General features: G+C 50.7%; 1 long non-coding RNA gene and 9 other non-coding genes across 56 annotated transcripts in view; all 10 read right to left on the bottom strand.

Annotated features, from left to right (window-relative positions):
• The window catches only part of LOC103351271 (uncharacterized), a 153,485-nt gene that overhangs the window by 61,610 nt on the left and 74,247 nt on the right, over window positions 1-17,628 (bottom strand). For 36 of the 47 annotated variants that reach the window (XR_011380642.1, XR_011380644.1, XR_011380650.1 and 33 more), the window contains exon 1: window positions 66-4,555. This is a non-coding gene — a long non-coding RNA (uncharacterized lncRNA). The other 11 variants (XR_011380658.1, XR_011380659.1, XR_011380660.1 and 8 more) reach the window with 2 other exon arrangements.
• Window positions 832-912, bottom strand: LOC127483979 (small nucleolar RNA SNORD115). Its single transcript, XR_007910768.1, has one exon. It is a non-coding gene; the product is annotated as a small nucleolar RNA SNORD115 (small nucleolar RNA).
• LOC127483955 (small nucleolar RNA SNORD115) lies at window positions 2,624-2,704 on the bottom strand. Its single transcript, XR_007910746.1, has one exon. It is a non-coding gene; the product is annotated as a small nucleolar RNA SNORD115 (small nucleolar RNA).
• On the bottom strand, window positions 4,411-4,491 carry LOC127483894 (small nucleolar RNA SNORD115). Its single transcript, XR_007910685.1, has one exon. It is a non-coding gene; the product is annotated as a small nucleolar RNA SNORD115 (small nucleolar RNA).
• On the bottom strand, window positions 6,169-6,249 carry LOC127483944 (small nucleolar RNA SNORD115). Its single transcript, XR_007910735.1, has one exon. It is a non-coding gene; the product is annotated as a small nucleolar RNA SNORD115 (small nucleolar RNA).
• On the bottom strand, window positions 8,868-8,948 carry LOC127483910 (small nucleolar RNA SNORD115). Its single transcript, XR_007910701.1, has one exon. It is a non-coding gene; the product is annotated as a small nucleolar RNA SNORD115 (small nucleolar RNA).
• On the bottom strand, window positions 10,218-10,299 carry LOC127483981 (small nucleolar RNA SNORD115). Its single transcript, XR_007910770.1, has one exon. It is a non-coding gene; the product is annotated as a small nucleolar RNA SNORD115 (small nucleolar RNA).
• On the bottom strand, window positions 11,937-12,017 carry LOC127483909 (small nucleolar RNA SNORD115). The gene has a single exon (XR_007910700.1). It is a non-coding gene; the product is annotated as a small nucleolar RNA SNORD115 (small nucleolar RNA).
• LOC127483963 (small nucleolar RNA SNORD115) lies at window positions 13,733-13,811 on the bottom strand. Its single transcript, XR_007910754.1, has one exon. It is a non-coding gene; the product is annotated as a small nucleolar RNA SNORD115 (small nucleolar RNA).
• LOC127483940 (small nucleolar RNA SNORD115) lies at window positions 15,423-15,503 on the bottom strand. The gene has a single exon (XR_007910731.1). It is a non-coding gene; the product is annotated as a small nucleolar RNA SNORD115 (small nucleolar RNA).

The following is a 17,628-nucleotide window of genomic DNA, read 5'->3' as shown; positions in this document are numbered from 1 at the left end:
AACACACTTGGAGGAGTAGCTGGACCCATCCCAACTTAAGAATCTCAATGGATGGATAGGCTTACCATGGGTAGTACTGGTCATTCAGTTGGGTGTGAACAGACAGCAGGCATAGACTAGGGCGCACAGGTTCCAGAACATAATTTGGCATCATTGGCCTAGTCGAGTCCTCCCAGGAGCCCCAGCCTGTAGGCACAGTGGTGACTAGCAAACTGCTGGGCCTCTTGGTCACTAGAACAGAAAAGGACACTTGGACAGGATCATCCTGCCAGCAGAGGCTACATCCACCAATCCTTCCTGCCACTAAGATCCAGATCCTATCCAGCATCTAGGCTGGACAAGCAAGCAATGGCCCATTCTAAGCATCAGAAGACTGGTCCCACAAGACAAATCCAAGGAGACACCCATGGTGCCCTGGACCTACCAACATGGGGTAACTGCATAGGCCTGGGAAAAGGTTGGAGGACGTGTGAGCAGTGAATTCTAGGGGCTAAGGCTATGCCACCCAGAGACACATACATCCTATGGTCACTTCCCATCACAGTACTGTCCACATCCTAAAGGTAGGGTAGAGGCATTAGGCTGGACCATGGATCCCTATGCATAGGGAGCTGAAGAACAAGCCTGAGCATGGCCCTGCAATGTGGCCAGTAGGGAGCATACATCAAGTTCATGGAGGAAGGAACTTAGGTGGTTCCCGCAGGAGCAACCACTCAAATGTGGGGGCTACATCTTGGTCTGGGGGGTGTGCAGGTGTACAATACCCAGGTTCTCCTTCCTGGGAAGACTCATGTGGACCCTGGGATACTTTTGATCTACTGTCAGTAGGCTGGGCCTCAGTGTATTCCTATTGAGTATGAGTTTTAAGTTATCATGTGACTTGGAGACAGTATGAGGTCTTATCATCAAACCAACCCAAGTAAACACAGCAAGAGAAGCTACTAATACCTTCCCCACTCTGTGGCCTGGATGGATTGGTGTACCATGGGCAGTCCCAATGTTTCCTATACCTATGGGGCTGATAATCACAGCTCATGGGCCATTAGACCTAGACTACAGCCTTGCCACATGGTACTGGGCCCCCTTGGCTTCCTCTGCTGACATCATCTGTGGGACAAGTAGGCGAATGGGTATTAAAAGTCAACAGATCCAGGTAAGGGTGTGTTGGTTCCAGAGAATTCTTTGGCCTCATTGGCCCTAGTGAGTCCTCCTAGGACCCCACTCTTGTAGGTGGGGAAAACTGGCAAGTTTTCCCAAACCTTTGGCCTCTTTGTCACTGAGAGAGTTAAACTCAGGCAGGATCTTCTTGCCAGCAGTGGCTAAAACCATCAATCCTTCCTGCTCATAAGACCCACATCTAAGCCAGAACCTGCTGTTCAATCAAGCAGTGGCCCAGCCTAAACTTCAGATAACTGGTCCCAAAAGACATGCCCAAGGGAAACTCATAGGGCCTTTGGCCTACCAATATGGGGTTGCTGTACAGGCCCATGAGCTTGGGTGTAGGAAGCGAGAGCACAGTGGTTTCTGGGAGATCAGGCTGTATCCTGCAGAAACACCTACCTCCATTTGTAACTGCCCACCACGGTACCAACACATCTGAAAAACAGTGTAGGGTAATTGGGCTGAACCATGACTGACTTGTGCCATGGGGCCTTGATGCCTCCCTTGAGGGAGTGAGAGCCAAGCCCATCCTTGATGGGCACAACTCAGTCTGTGGTCTGTCGACATGATCCTGAAACACCATCCTCTAACAAAGTCAGCATTTTAAATTATCATGGGGCCATGGGGTGTACATGACTCTACTCTGTAGGTACCAAGGCCCAGGTGTTGGCACCCCCATGAAGACACTAGCTCAAGAATCCTTGGGCTCTAGGCTCCAGTGGCCCTTTGACCCACATGAAGCTCCCATGCTGCCAGGCACCTGTAGTGCTGGCTGCTCCACCAAAAACTCACTGCCTGGTGTAGTAGTCCGAATGTGTCTCATATGGGATGATAAGCCCTATCCCCGCACAGAGGTCTGATACCTTGTGTCTGCCCACTTTTGACCATACCAGCATCGCAACCCAGAGCAGCTAAATCACACCTAAGACAATTGGAGGCATTGGTCCCACATGAACCCTCCTCATATATCCATTGCCCTCCTTCACTGGCCACAAACAAGGCCAGGGATTCAGAAAGTTTTCCCCTTCAGTGCCCAAGGGGAAAAACTACTACTGGAGCATACCCAAAGACTGCCTTCCTGTGTCTCAGTGAGTCTACCTCATAGGTTTTCATTGGAAGATCTACACTGACACCCATCTCCCACATAGAGAAACCATGATCTTCACCATCCAGTCACCTGGGATCTGGGAAACAAGGGTGACCAGATGGGCAGCCATATCTCAATTTTAGACATGAGGGGACTGAGGAAGCTGAAGAAGGAGCCCTCAACACAGCCGCACAACTCAAATAGCCTGGAGCACACACCAAGTCCAAGTAAGAATGTTTGGTTAGTCCTGCAGGAGCAGCTGCTCCTAAGTACTGTATCCTGGTCTGCATGCTTCTGGGTCTCCAGTCCCCAAAATCTTCTCTCCTGGAAGGCATGTTGGATCCTAGGATATTCTTGACAAACTGTCACTAGGCTGGGCCTCAGTGTAATCCTATTTAGCATGATTTTTAAGTCATTATCACTATTGGAGACAGTATGAGGTCTCTTCATTGACTCAACTCCAGAAACCACACCATGGGAAGCCCATTGCACCATGTCACCTCCAGGGCCTTGAAAATCGGTTTATCAGAGGCAGTCCTGGTCATCACCTTGTCCAACAAGGCTGGCAGCACCAGCTCATGGGCTGCTGGGGCCATAGCTCCAGGCACTGGAACCCATGTGGCCTTCCATTGGTGATACAATCTGGGGATAGTAAGGGGGCAGGTATGAATAGACCTCAGGAGCATGCTCTGAGTACATTGGTTCCTGAGTGTCCTCTGGCACCAATGGCCCTTCTGAGTCCTTTAGCATGCTGCCACTATAGGTGTGGTGGTATTGGGCTAGCTCTGCTCACCTCACCTGAATAGTGCTGGGCCCATTGGTCACTAGGTCAGCATCCTCCACTGCTCTCTCCTGACCCTAGTCCCTGGGATCCAGCAGGGAGCTGGGCTAGAAAACCAAGCACTGGCACTGAATTGGCAAGAGGACTAGCTGAACAACATACAATCAAGGTGTCCCCCATAGGTCCCTGGGACTAACAAAAAGTCATCACAATCCAGGCCCTGGCAATCAGGTCTATGCTATATGTACACGACATATCCCTGGAGTATACACTGTGTTTCTCGGATACAGCTTCCTCCTATGGTTTCTATACAACTCAGTACATTATACATCTCAAAGAAAGGGTATGGGCATTAGGCTGGACCACAACCTACCCCTACTGTGGGACCTTGGTGCATCCCGTGGAGCAGTGGGAGCCCAGTGCCAGAAGGAGCCCTGCCATGCTTTCTGGGCTCACCTCAGCCTGATTCCATCCACATGGCCTGATGATGCCAGTCCCTGAACAGGGTGAATGGCAGGGATATGCATGCCTGGCACCATGCTGTAGGAGACATGTCATTTTTATTGGCACCCTCTGAATGGTTACTAGCCCTATAGTCCTCTGTCCTAGGCTCTAGTGGCCCTGCCCACCACTAGAAGATCCTAGGCTCCTGCATAGTCATTGCCACTCCAGTCATCTCACCCTGCCTTGACATAGCTTGGACCTGGATCCACCAAATCTAAAACCTATCCCCACACAGAGTCTTGTTTGCCAGGGTTAGCCCACATTCGGCCTCAACAGCAAGTCAACCTAGAGCTGTTGATGCCCAGCCAGGTCTTGTGGCATAACTGGACCCAGGTTAATCCTCACTCAGAAATGTTTCCATTTCTTGTATGAATCTCTGAACAAGGCAGAAGTTCCTGTAAGGTTCAGGTAATGTTCAGGACATTTCCCAAAGTGGCGTAGCTCACTCAAGAGGACTTCCCAAGGATACCTTCTTTTAACTCTGTGGATCCACCCCTGAGGTTCACGTCGGGTGACCCAACAGAACCACTGCTGCCCCACACAGGTACGTGGACGCCCTCTATTCACTCAACTGGGTGTAAAGGTACACTAAAACTGGTGTAAGGGTATCCTGAGTGCAGCTCCTTTCAGTGAAAGAGAGAAGGGGATGAAAGGATCTGAAAAATGAGCCCCAAGCATGGTCTTGCAACTCAAACAGTGGGTAGCACACAACAAACCCAAGGAAGATGGAGCATGGGTGTACCCTGCATGAGCAGCTGCTCCAGTCTGGGCACTGTGTCCTAGCCTGTGAGGCCTTGAGATCTCCAGTCCCCAGAGTCTCCTCTGCTGGAGGGCACATGATTACCCCAAGATCCTCTTGCACCACTGTCACTAGGATGGGCCTCAGCGTAATCCTATTGAGCATGATTTTTAAGTCATCATCTCTCTTCAAGACAGTATGAGGTCTCATCATTGACCCAACCCTAGGAACCATACCATGGAATCCCATTGTCACTACTGTAACACTATAGCCCATAGGACTGACTTACCTCAGGAAGTCAGTGACGTTTCATTCAACTGCAGGGATGGAACAACAAGCTTCAGGTCTCATGGGCCCTTGACCACAGCCCTTGTCCCCATGGCACTGGACCTCATACCTCATAGGGACTTCCATTGGTGACATTAACTGCGGGATAGGAAGGTGAATGGGTGTGAACAGACAGCAGGGGAAGAATACAATACACTGGATCCAGAGCATGCTTACTCCCCCATTGCCCAGGTAAGGCTTCAAAGAGCCTGCCCTTGTATATGTGCTTGGTCTCTGAGACCAAGAGGCCTACTAGCATGATTCTTTCAGGATTCTGCCACAGGAAGTAGCTACCACCATTTCTCCTTCAAGCACATGAGACCGAGACCCTGGCAGGAAATTATACTGGACAAGCAAGAAATGGCCTGTATAAGGATTAAAGTTCTGGGCCCCGAAACCTACAATTGTGGGTCCTGGGCCTACCAAAACAGTGTTGCTTTCAGGGCCAGTTGCTCAGGTGGAGGCTGCCTGAACACACTGTATCCTTGGAGGACAGGCTGAGTTCCATGAAAAAACCATCCTCCTATGGTTGCTGCCCACCTCAATCCCAAACATGTCCCAGCGATGAGATACGGTTATCGGGCAGGACCATGGCATAATCTTCCCATGTGGCTTTGAGCCTCCCATGGAGGAGCAGAACCCTGGGATCAGTAGCATCCTGACATCCTTGCTGGGCACACAGTTTAAGAGCCATGAACATAGCCTGTGCATGCCAGCCGCTGGAAAAAAGAAGCAGTAGGGATGTGAAATGCCTGGTACCACCCTGTAGGTGTCATGGATCACTTGTTGGTACCTCTGTAACAGGGCACAGACAAGAGCCTCCCTAAAGCCTAGTACAACGGAATCGTGGCCCACATAAAACTCCCAGGCTCCCAGGTACCTGCAGAGCTGGCTGAATAGCCAGTTCTCCCTCAGTGCCTTGGTGTGATCACTGGCCTGAGTCTCCCTGTGAATCTTAACCCTGGCCTTATCCTCAGTGTCCATGAACTTCTGGGAATACCATCAAGGCAACCCAGAGCTGTTAGAGTATAACAATAACGATTTGCAGCACTGGATCAACGTGACTCCTCATTCAGGACCATTTCCCTTCCTCACAAGGTAAGGGGTTTAGGTACATTGATCTAAACCTCAGAACCCAAAGGGTTATAACTCACCCAAGATCATGGCCCAGTGCTGCCTTCCTGGGTCTCTGGTCCCACGCATCAAGTTCATCAGGCAACATATCCAGAACACCAGCTGCCCCACACAGGTCCAATTACACCCTCCATCCTCTCACTTAAAACCCTTAGTGCAAGAGTGATTGATGGTGCAATTCACCTTCCAAAAGACAGTTTCGGACACAGGAGCTGAGAAAGGAGCCCCCCCCCCACAGGACAGCAAATTTTAAAGCAGAAAACACACTACAGACCCAATGAGGACAGAGTTTGTGTGAATCCTGCACAAGCAGTGGATCCTGCCTATAGATCATGTCCTTCCAAGGAGGAGGTCCTTGATTTCTCCAATCCCCAGGGTCTCCTCCCCCAGAAGGCACCTGATTCCCCAAATTCCTCTTGCATTAATGTTTAGGTTGGGCCTCAGGGTAATCCTATTGAGCATGATTTTTAAGTCATCATTTCTCTTCAAGACAGTATGAAGTCTTATCATAGACCCAACCCCAGGAACCATAGCACAGGAAGCACCTGGCACTACGCCACCTCCAAGGCTCAGATTTCTGGCTTGCCACAGGCAGTTGCGAACATTTCCTTTTTCAATGGTGCTAGCAGAATGAGCTCTTAGACTGATTGTGCCATGACAACAGCCCTTGCCTCTTAGGCACTGGAACACATGCATGCTTGCTCCTGTGATATCTGTGGGTCTGGGAGGAGGTAGTTGTGAACACACAGCAGGTGCAGGCTAGATACACTGGCTCCAGAGCATGCATTGGCCCTGCTGGCCCAGGTGCGGCTTACCATTAAGCCAACCCTATAGATGCAGTGGGATCAGAAAAGCCCCACCCTCTTGCTTGAGAACTGCTAGGTCCATTGGTCACTGATCCATAGAGGGCTACCCAGGCAAAGTTGTCCTCCTGGAGATGGATTCCCTTAAAGCTCCTTTCTGACCCCAGTACCCAGGATTCAGCAGGACCTGGGTTATACACTCAAGCAGTGGCAAAGAATTGGTCTCAGAGGACTGGTCACATGAGACAAACCCAGGGAGGCCCTAGTGGTGCTCTGGTCCTAACAATAAGACATCCCCATTCAGGTCTGGGAGCTCAGGTTCTGGTTGCATGCAATGGATTCTCAGAATTCAGAAAGTGTGCACCAGAGACAGATTCCTCCCATGGTCACAGCCCACTGCAGTCCTCTACACATTGCAATGATTGCATACTGGCCTCCAGCTGGACCATGGCACAGCCATACCATGAAGCCTTTTGATATACCCTGGAGGAGTAGGACCAGGGAACCTAGGAGGGGACCTAACATCCTTGCTGAGATCAGCTCAGTCTGAAGTCCACCAATCTGGCCTGGAAGGCCAGAGCTGAGATATTGGATATGATTGGCACCAACCTGTGGGTGTCCTGGCCTAGCTTTTGGCACCCCCATAACAGGGCACTGGACAGAGAGTTCCTGGATCATGGCTTCACAGTCCTCATAACCCATATAAAGCCCCCAGGCAGCCAGGCACCTACAGAGCCTGGTACCACACCAAAATTCTCCTACCTTGGTATGTCCTCATCTAAGGCCTCCTAGGGAATTTAGACCCTAATGCCACACAGAGGCCTGACCCCTAAACTTCAAAACTTCTGACCAAACAGGCAAGCCAACACATAGCCACTGCAGCTAACCTAGGACAAGTAGGGGCACTGGACTAATGGGAATCATCCCCTGGAACCTTAATTGGCACCAAAACTAAGCCAGGAGTTCATTCAATGAATTCTGGACCTCAGTGCCCAAATGGGCACAGCTTGCTCTGGAACACAGCCTGTGGCAACCCTACTGTGTCTTTGTTGGTCCATCCTTTAGGCTTGCATTGGGTGATCCGCCTAGACACTAACATCCCTACAAAAGATCCTTGGTCCCTGCCATGCACTCACAGGGAGTCCACTGCTCCTCTCCTCCCAAGAGGCCTTACATTTGGGACTTTACCCTGGCTGAACATTCTAGTGCTGGAGAAGCTCAGAGGAGTGGTGGCAAGAGCCTCAACCAAGGAGTTACAGGGGGAGCTCTGGTCCTACAAATACATATCTGTATATGTATATACATATATCTGTCAAGATATATGTATCTTGTATATATCTGTCAAGATCTGGTGGCTTAGGTATAGGCTCTGAGAACACAATGGAATCTGTGAGTTCAGGATATGGACCCCAAAGAAAACTTCCTCCAATGGATGCTGCCTACTGTGTCCCATGCACATCCTACATTGGGGTAAGGATACTGGATTGGATCATGGCCCTACAGGTGCCATGTCACAGATACCTGTAACCCCCTCACTGGGTATCAAACTAATCACCCCTGTGTCCTATGTTCCAGGGGCCACGCAACCCAGTTGAAGATCCCAGGCTGCTAGAGACCCACAGAGCTGGAATACCTCCATCTCCATTTCCCACCTATCCTCAATGTGGTCCTCGGCCCAGACCTCTTAAGGTATCTAAACCTGCACCTTCAGAGACGCCTGATCCCTAGTGTTTCAATACTGCTGGTCACATGAAAAGGCAACATAGAGATGCTGTAGCCTTCACAGGTACAGTGGTGGATTTGAAAGTACATTAACCCTCCATCAAGAAGAGTTTCCATTCCTTGTCAGGCACCCACATCAGGCTGGGGAATCAGGTATGTTGTTCTGGACATCAGAGCCAAAAGTGGTATAGCTCACTCAGAAGCATGTCCCCAGGCTGCCTGTTGTGTCTCCCATGGTACACTCCAAAGGCTTTCACTGGGTGTTCAGCCATGTTATCCGACTTTACCACAGTGGGCCCTATAGCTATGCCACGCAACGCACCTGGGAATCATGATGCAAGTGTGACCTGCGGGGTAGCACATCTCATTGGAAGAAACAAGAGGGAAAAGAGATGATGAAGGAGCCACCTAAATCGTCCCCACAACTTGGCCAGTTGAGTTTATACACTATGCCCAAGGAGGAACATGGCTAGATATAGTAGGAGCAACCACTCTTTCCTGGGGAGTTCAGTCAGGACTAGGGGGGGGCCTTCAGCTGTGCATCCCTATGGGTCTCCCCTGAAAGGCACTTGTGGACCCCAGGGCCTCTTGACACATTGTCCCTAGGCTGGGCCTCAGCGTAATCCTATTGAGCATTATTTTTAAGTCATCATCTCTCTTCAAGACAGTATGAGGTCTCATCATCGACCCAACCCCACTAAACATAGCAGGAGCTGTCCCTGGAGCCATCCTAACTTAAGGGTCTGGATGGATAGATTGGCTTACTGGGTGTGAACAGATAGCAGGCCCAGATCATAACGCACAGGTTCCAGAGCATGATTTGGCCTCGTAGGCCCAGGGGAGTCCTCTAAGGAGTCCATCGCTTTAGGCATTCTGTGTCTAGAAAACCTCTGAGACTCTTGGTGACTAGAACAGAGAAAGACATTCAGACAGGATCATCCTGCCAGCAGAGGCTACTTCCATCATTCCTTCCTGCCCCCAGATCCAAGTCCTATCCAGAAAGTATGCTGGAGAAGCAAGCAATGGCCCAGCCTAAGCACCAGAAGACTGGTCCCACAAGACAAACCCAAGGATACAGCCATGGTGCCTTAGGTCAACCAACATGGGGTCATGCCATGTCCATGCCAGGTCAACCAGTTTCAGGATGCGTGAGCACAGAAGATCCTGGGAGCTCAGGTAAGCCACCCAGAGACAATTTCAGCTTATCTCCATTCACACACAAAGATGGGGTAGGGGCATTAGGATGGACCATGTACAACTCTACTATTGGGCCTTGCTGCCTCCAGTGGAGGACTGGGAGAATGGATCTAGGAGGTACACTGGCATCTCTGATGGGCCCAATTCAGTTCTAGTCATTCCTCATGGCCCACAAACCCCAGCATCTAAAGGAGACAAAGGAGGGAATAGGGTGTCCCTTGAACCACCCTACAGGAGCCATGGCCCAGGTATTGACACTCCCAAACGAGGCTCCAAACTGAGAGCCTCTGAGACCTAGAATCCAGAGGCCTTGTGACCAACATAAAGCTACCAGGCTTCCAGATACTTGCAGATCCAGCTGCTCCACCAAGCTCCCTCACTTGGTGTGGTTATTCACCTGTGCCATATAAAGGAACTGAGTCCTGCTTCCACACAGAAGCCTAATCTCTAGTGTCTGCCCACCTACGGCCATACCAGCAAGAATCTGGGATGTTAGGGTATCCTTCCCAGCAGCATATCTGACTGGAAGATCAAGGGAGCACAGGGAGCTGAAGAAGGAGCCTGAGCATGGCCCTGCATTATGGCCAGTAGAGAGCACACACCAAGTTCAAGGAGGAGTTTTTGTGGTTTCTGCACAAGTAGCAGCTCAAGCCTGGGGATTACAGACTGGCCTGGGGGGCATGCAGGTGTCCAATACATAGGTTCTTCTTCCGTGAAAGGCATGTGTAGAACCTGGGATAATCAACTGATTGTGACTTGGCAGAGCCTCAGTGTAATCCTACTGAGTGTGAATTTTTAAGTCATCATGTCACATTGAGACAGTATGAGTTCTCATCATCAATCCAACCCCAGGAAAAACAGCAAGAGAAGCCCCTAAAGCCAACTCCATGGTCAGGATGGATTGGCATACCATGGGAAGTCCCAGACATTTCCTACACCTATGGGACTGACACTGTCAGCTTATGGGCCACTAGACCTAGACCATAGCTTTTACCCTTGTGGCTCCTGGGACCCTTTGGTTACCTCTGCTGACATCTTCTGTGAGACAAGGAAGTGAATGGTTGTGAACAGTCAGCAGGGCCAGCCACATTTAAATGGTTCCAGAGTGTGCTTTGGTATCGTGGACATATGAGTCCTCCTAGGAGCCCATCATGTAGCTGTGGTAGAGACTGGCAAGTTCTGCATACTCTGCATACTTCACTCAAAACTGTAAGGCCTTTGTCCACTGGGACAGAGAGGAACACCCAGGCAGGATCTTCTTGCCAGCAGTGGCTAAATCCACCAATACTTCCTATACCCAATACCCATGTACATGCAAGACCCAAGCTGATCAAGCAGAAAATTTCCAAGTCTAGGCACTGGAATGCCATCCCCAGAAGACATACACTAGGGTAATTTGTAGGGCCTTCGGCTTACTAACACAGAGTTGTAGTACGGGCCTGGGAGCTTGGGTGCAGGCTGAGAGTGCACAGTGGATTCTGAGAGATCAGGATGAGGCCTTCAGAAACAAATTTCTCCTATTATTACTACCAACCACATTATCAACATATCTGAATAAGGGATGGACACATTGGGCTGGGCCTTGGCACATTTCTACCATGGAGCCTTGATAATTCTCAAGCAGGAGTGGGAGCCTAGGCCCAGGAGTTGCACAGGCACCCTTGCAGGGCCCAATATCATCTGAGCCCATCAATGTGGCCAGTGAATGCCAGCCTCTAGGTGAGGCAATCACCAGGGATGGGGTGTGGCTAGCACCACCCTGAAGGTGCCATGGCTCCGGCATTGGTACCTCCCTGATAAGACACCAGGTTGAGAGTCCACGGGCCCTAGGCTGCAGAGATCTTGTGAGACGGGTAAAGATTCCTGGTTTCCAGATACCCATAAAGCCAGCTGTTCCATGAAACTCACTGACTGCTTGGTGTGTCATCTGTATGGGCCTCATTTGGGATCAGAGCCCTGCCATTACACATAGTCCTGATCCCTTGTGTCTGCCCACCTACAGCCACACTAGCAATGCAACCATGGGCCATTGCTGGTAAGGTATTCATGACATCAACCCAAAGGCACAGCTCACTCAAGAGGACTGTCCAAGTCTGCTTTCCTGTGTCTTCATGGGTCCAAACCTGAGGCTCATGTAGGGTGACACATCAGAACCCCTGCTGACCCAGGCCCATTGACACCATCTATCCACTCACCTGGAAACTGAAGTGCAAAAGTGCCCTGCTGTGCAGCTTCTCACTGAGAGATAGAAGGAGATGAAAGGATCTAAGAAGGAGCCTCAAGCAATGCCCTGCAACTCAGACAATGGGGAGCACACAATAAACCAAAGAAAATGAAGATAGGTGCATCCTGCATGAGCAGCCACCCCAGTGTGGACACTGTGTTCTGGCCTGTGAGGCCTTGAGGTCTCCAGTCCCCAGGGTCTCCTCCCCTGGAAGGCGCCTGGTTACTCAAGGTCCTCTTGCACCACTGTCACAAGCTGGGCCTCAGTGTAATCCTATTGAGCATGATTTTTAAGTCATCATCTCTCTTCAAGACAGTATGAGGTCTCATCATCGACCCAACCCCTGGAAACACATCACAAGAACCCCTAGGAGCCATCCCAATGACAGGGCTTGCTAAGATTTTCTTACCTCAGGCAGTCCTGGACATTCCTTCTTCAACAGCTCATTGATTCCTAGGACCTTGACCATATCTCTTGCAATGGGGTCGGTTCTCCACAGGGGTTCCTCAGCTGACATTATCTATGGACACACAGAGATGGTTGGGAGTGAACAGACAGCAGTAACAGGCCAGGAAACACTGACCCCCAAGCGTGCTTTGACTCTGTAGGTCCAGGTGAGGCTTCCAAGAGGCTGCCCCGGTAGGCATCTTGGTTTGGAAAGGCTCTAATCACTTAGCCTGAAGCTTTTGGGCTTCTTGGTCACAGGGCCAGAGAGGGCAATTCATACGGTGTTACCATGCTAGAAGATTCTAATCCCACTCTGCTTCTTTTCTTGTGCCCAAATCTGGCCTGGGACCTGGGCTGGACTAGAAAGTGCTGCCATGAACTTGATATCAGAGAATCAATGGCATGAGGTGCATCACAGAAGGCCCTTATGGGGCCTTGTGATAACCCACAAGGCATTCCTGCCTAGGCCAGGCCTGTGTGTTAAGGGAGAGTCCATGGACACAACTTGCTTCTCAAGATCTCCAGCTATGCACTTCCTCCCATGCTCTATGCCCACCACAGTCCTGTAGAAATCCTTAAGTTGGTGAAGGGTCATAGGCCTGGACCACAGATCCTTTGTTTGTGGGTCTTTGGAGCATCTCATGGAGCAGTAGGAGCCAGGGATGAGGAGGGACGCTGTGTCCTTAATAGGTTCAATTCATTTTAAATATAACCCATGTGGCAGAGAATGCTGGCCACTGGATGAGCCAAGTGCCAGGGATGGGGCAGGCTGGGCACCACTGCACAGGTGCCCTGGACTAGGTTCCAAATTCCCCTGACTAGACAGGGCCTGATGTGCTTTGTCCTAGTATGCAGCTACCATGCTTCCAGGCATGTGAAGCTATGATGCTGCCAGACACCTGCAGAGTCAGCTCTTCCATTAAACCTCCCTCACTTGTGATTGTGGTCATTGGCCCAGGCTTCCAACAGAATCTGTTCCACTCCCCAACAAAGACACCTAATCCTAAGTAAAATGCCACTCCAAGCCAAAAAATCAAGGCAATGCAGAGCTATTGCAGTGTACCTAGGACAAGTGGGGCCAATGTCCCCACATAAACCCTACCCCAGGATACACTGTCAACCCTCAGTTGGCCCCTGAACCAGGCCAGCAGTTGTTGCAAGGTGTTCTGTACCTCAGAGACCAGAAACAAGCCTGGTTCTGGAGCACAGCCCAAAGCAGCCATCTTTTTTGCCATGGGTCCACCTCTTGTGCTCATGACGGGCACTCAGATGCCCAAATACTGCCTAGAGTCCCTATAATCCTCACCATCCACTCACCTGGGATGTGGGATGCAATGGTCATAAGCCGGGCAGCACATCTCACTCAAAGGCATAAGGTGATGAAAGGAGCTGAAGAAGGAGCCCCAGCACGGAACCAGAACCTGGTCCATGTAATACACACCCCTCCCCAATGTGGAAGAAACTTATCTGGACCCTCAAGAGCAGGAGCTGCTGCCTGGGACTGTTTTCTGGCCAGGGTAGCTTCAGGTCTACAGTCCCCAGTGTCTCTTGTACTGGAAAGCATGTGGAGACACTGGTGTCCTCTTGCTATACTGATGCTAGGTTTGCCTCAGTGTAATCCTATTGAGCATGATATTTAAGTCATCATCTCTCTTTGAGACAGTATGAGGTCTCACCATTGATCCAACCCTAAGAACCACAACATGGAATCCCATTTTTGCCTCCCTAACACTATGGTGTATGGCCCATATGATTTTCCACATGGGGATTTGAACCCACAGGGACTCCTTGGTGACGTCATCTGTGGGACAGGAAGATGAATGGGTGTGAAGAGACAGCAGGGGCAAATAGGATATTCTGGATCCAGAGCATGCATAGGCCCCCTTCGGCCCGGGTGAGGCTTCCAGGAGCCCACCCCTATAAGTGTGTTTGGTCTTGGTGACTGATAGGCCTTCCAGGGCAGAATAATCCTACTGAAAGTGGCTAACACCATCGCTCCTTCAAGCCCATAAGACCCAGATCCCGGCAGGTAACTGGAATGGACAAGCAAGCAATGGCCTGTATAAGCATCAAAGTTCTGGTCCCCCAAGACATATAACTGTGGGTCCTGAGCCAACCAACACACACACAGTGTCACCTTATAGGCCCAGGTACTCAGGAACAGGCTGCCTGAATGCACTGTATCCTCAGAGGACAGCCTGGGTCCCATGGAGACACTGTCTTCCTATGGTTGCTGCCCAACTAAGTCCTGACCACATCCCATTGACGGGATACAGACAATGGGCAGACCATTACCCATACCTCCCTTGTGGCCTTGGTGCCTCTCATGGAAGAGCAGAACCCCAGGCTCAGTAGGGGCTGTGGCATCCTTGGTGGACTCAACTTAGTTCAAAACCCATAAACGTGGACTGCAAATGACAGCTGCTGGACCAGGCAAGCCCTGGGAATATAGTACATATGGCACCACCTGTAGGTGCCATGGATCACTTGTTGGTACCTCTCTGACCAGGCACAGACCAGAGCATCTCTGCAGCATAGTACAGTGGAACCCTGGCCCAAATAAAACTCCCAGGTTGCCAGGAATCTGTAGAGCTGGCTGAAAGACCAACTTTCCCTCACTGCCTTGGTGTTGTCTTTGGTCTGGGACTCCCTGTGAATCTTATCCCTGCCCCTGCTCAGTGGCCTGATCCTCAGTGTACACCAACTTCCTCCCACACCAGCAAGGCAACCCAGATCTATAGCAGTAAAAGAACCAGTGGCAGCACTGGCTCAATGTGTCCCCTAGTTCATGACTATTTCTATTCCTTGCTTAAAAACGTCACAAGGCAAGAGATTTAAGTACGTTGATCTGCTCTTCAGAACCCAAAGAGTCATAGCTTAGCCAAGAGCCTGGCCTGAGGCTGCCTTCCTGGGTCTCTGTGGTTCCATTCATTAAGCTTATCAGGTGACAAACCAAGAAAACCTGTTTCCCTACACAGGCCCAATTACAACCTCCAGCCACTCACCTAGAAGTCTTGGTTCAAGAGTGCTCCGCTGGGCAGCTCATTAAACTGAAAGACAGCTTGGAATATAGGAGCTGAGGGAGGAACCTCCAATGTAGGACAGTGAATTTTACAGCAAGGAGCACACAACAAATCCGATGAGGATTGAGTTTTTGTGAATACTGCACAAGCAGATGATCCTGCAGAAAATCATGTCCTGACAATGTGGGCCTTGAGTTCTCCAGTTCCCAGGGTCTCCTCTCCTGGAAGGCACCTCATTACCCCAAGTTCCTCTTGCACTACCATCACTAAGCTGGGCCTCAGCGTAATCCTATTGAGCATGATGTTTAAGTCATCATCTCTCTTCAAGACAGTATGAGGTCTCATCATCGACCGAACCCCACAAACCACAGCACAGGGAGCATTGGCAGCATCCCAACTCCAAGGCTTGGATGGACTCAATACCACAGGCAGTTGTGGACATTTCCTTTACCAATGATGCTGGCAGAAATGAGTCTGTGGGCTGTTGGGTCAATGACCACAGCCCTTGTCCCTGGGTACTGGAACACTTGCGTGCTTCTTCTGGTGACATCATCTATGGGACTGGGAGAGGCATGTGTGAATACACAGCAGGTGCAGGCTAGATAAACTCGCTCCAGAGAATATATTGGCCCAAGGCCCAACTGAGGCTTCCTATGAGGTTTACCCTGTAGGTGTGATGGGGTCGGAAAAGCTCCACCATCTTGCCTGAGAAATGCTGGACCTTTTGGTCACTGGCACAGAGAGGACACTCTGGCCAGGCTGCCTTCCCAGAGATGGCTTCCGCTAAAGCTCCTTCCTGACCCCTTACCCAGGATGCAGGAGGAACCAGGATGGACAATCAAGCAGTAGCAAAGAATTGGGCTCAGAGTACTGGGCAAATAAAACACCCAAAGAGCCCCTAGTGGTGCCCTGGTCCTAACACCAAGGGATTCCCATTCAGGCCTGAGACCTCAGGTGCCAGTTGCATGCACACATGGATTCTTGAGTTCAGAGAGTGAGCAACTGATACACATTCCTCCTACGGTCATGGGAGACCATAGTCCTGCATACATCACAAACATAGGGTACCATCATCGGACTGGACCATGATATACCCATGCCATGGAGCCATTTGGCCTCCCCTGGAGGAGCAGGATCATGGGCCCTAGGAGGGGCCCTGACAGCCTTGCTGAAATCAGCTCAGTCCAAAATCCACCTAAGTGGCCAGCAAAGGCTAGATTTTAGACAATCAAGTGAGGGGACAGGGTATGATCGGCACCAACCAGTGCATATCCTTGCCTAGGTTTTGGTACCCCCATAACTGGGCATTGGCCAGAGAGACCCTGGATCATGACACCAGAGACCTCATGACCCCTATGAAGCTCCCAGGCAGCCAAGCAACAAAGAGCCTGGTACCCCCCCGCCCCATACCTTGGTCCCTATCCTGGTGTGTCCTCATCCGAGTCATCCTAGGAAACCTAAAAATTGTACAAACACAGAGGCCAGAGCCCTAGAGTTCAACAACTTCAAACAGGCAAGACAACCCAGAGCCACAGCAGCTCATGTAGAAAAAGACAGGGCACAGGCCAAATATTGACCATCCCCATAGGAACTTTGGCATAACATAATTGCCCCCCAAACCAGGCCAGGAGTTCATGCAATATATTCTAGACCTCAGAGCCCAAATGGGCACAGCTTGCCTTTGACCACAGATAACCCGTCGTGACAATCAGATCCCTAGCAAAGAAGCCATGGTCCCTGCCATGCACTCACCTGGGAGTCCCAGTGCCCCTTAGCTCCCCCAGAGGACTATCTTTGCGCCTGTATTCTGGGTGAACATTCTAGCACTGGTACATCTCAGAGGAATAGTGGCAAGTGTCTCACCAAAGGAATCTCAGAAGTAGCTCTGGTCCTACCAACACTGTATCCTTGTCCAGGCCTGGAGGCTCAGGTGCATGATCTAAGTTCACACTGGAACCCACGAATTCAGGCTATGGACCCCAAAGAAAATTTCCCCCAAGGATGTTGCCTACTGAGTCACATGCACATCCCACATTGGAGTAAGGGCACTGAACTGTACTATGGCCCTGTAGGAACCATAACACAGATGCCTGCTGCTCCCTCACTGGGCATCAAACTGATAGTCCATGCATCTTAGGTTCCAGGGGCACTGCAACCCAGTTGTAGATCTCAGGCTGCTAGAAACCTGCAGAGGCACCATCAGGTCAAACGTTCTTCCTATCATCAAATTGGTCTTCGAACCAGACCTCTTAAAGAAGATGAAACCTGCACCTTCCATACACAAGATCCCTAGTGTCTTTTTTTTTTTTGACAGGCAGAGTGGACAGTGAGAGAGAGAGACAGTGAGAAAGGTCTTCCTTTGCTGTTGGTTCACCCTCCAATGGCCGCCGCGGCTGGCGCACTGCGGCCGGCGCACCGCGCTGATCCGATGGCAGGAGCCAGGTACTTCTCCTGGTCTCCCATGGGGTTGCAGGTCCCA

This window comes from Oryctolagus cuniculus, chromosome 12 (assembly GCF_964237555.1).
Source record: "Oryctolagus cuniculus chromosome 12, mOryCun1.1, whole genome shotgun sequence".
NCBI classification, from domain to species: Eukaryota; Metazoa; Chordata; class Mammalia; order Lagomorpha; family Leporidae; genus Oryctolagus; species Oryctolagus cuniculus.
This window is presented reverse-complemented; position numbering and strand designations above follow the sequence as displayed.